Here is a 751-nt window from a genome sequence, read left to right on the forward strand (position 1 = left end):
GTGGTGGGGTGGGTGGATGGTGGGTGGGTAGGCGAGGGCCCAGGATGGGGCACGGTGCGCGCGAAATAAATCCCACCCTTCAGACCACTGGAGGAATTACCCGGGGCCATGGTGTCGAAGGGCGAGCCGGGAGGACGCGCGTGCAGGAGCTGCGCGCCGAGGCGTCGCCGGAAGGGCTTTGGGTGTGACCTCCACAGACCAGCCCCGGCGGGCCGCCATTCCCCCCTAAAGACAACCACAAACGTCCGCCCCGGGCCGCACGCAGCGGCATGCACAGGGGGCAAGGGGGGCGACCTTTGCGCGGCGCGTTCCTCACCCCGCCGCATCTCTCGCAGTGGAACGTGCCGTCCCCCTGGGGCTGCAGCTTCTTCTGGCAGGGCCGCCCGTTAAAGTCGCGGGAGCAGGAGGGGTACACCAGGCCGCGCTCCGTCTGGAAGAAAGACACCGTGGCGGGGACCTGGGGGGAGGGGGGGTGACGTCATCATGATGTCATGATCGAGCGTGTTTGCGTGGATAGACGGTGTGCAGCAGGCAGAAAGAGCACAAGACTGGTGATCAAACGTGGCGAACCTGTGTGCATCAGGGGCAGTGCGTAAAAGATGGGCAGGGATGCACGAAGACACCCAGATCAGGCAGCTGACTCAAAGAGTCACGGCCCCAGCCCCCACCTGGACGTACTCGGGGCCGCCCCTCATGCCCATCTGCTCCTCGTCAATCAGCCGCAGGCTCACACGCCGGTCGGGGCCGCGCC

Source organism: Monoraphidium neglectum (genome assembly GCF_000611645.1).
Source record: "Monoraphidium neglectum strain SAG 48.87 unplaced genomic scaffold scaffold02933, whole genome shotgun sequence".
Lineage (NCBI taxonomy): Eukaryota > Viridiplantae > Chlorophyta > Chlorophyceae > Sphaeropleales > Selenastraceae > Monoraphidium > Monoraphidium neglectum.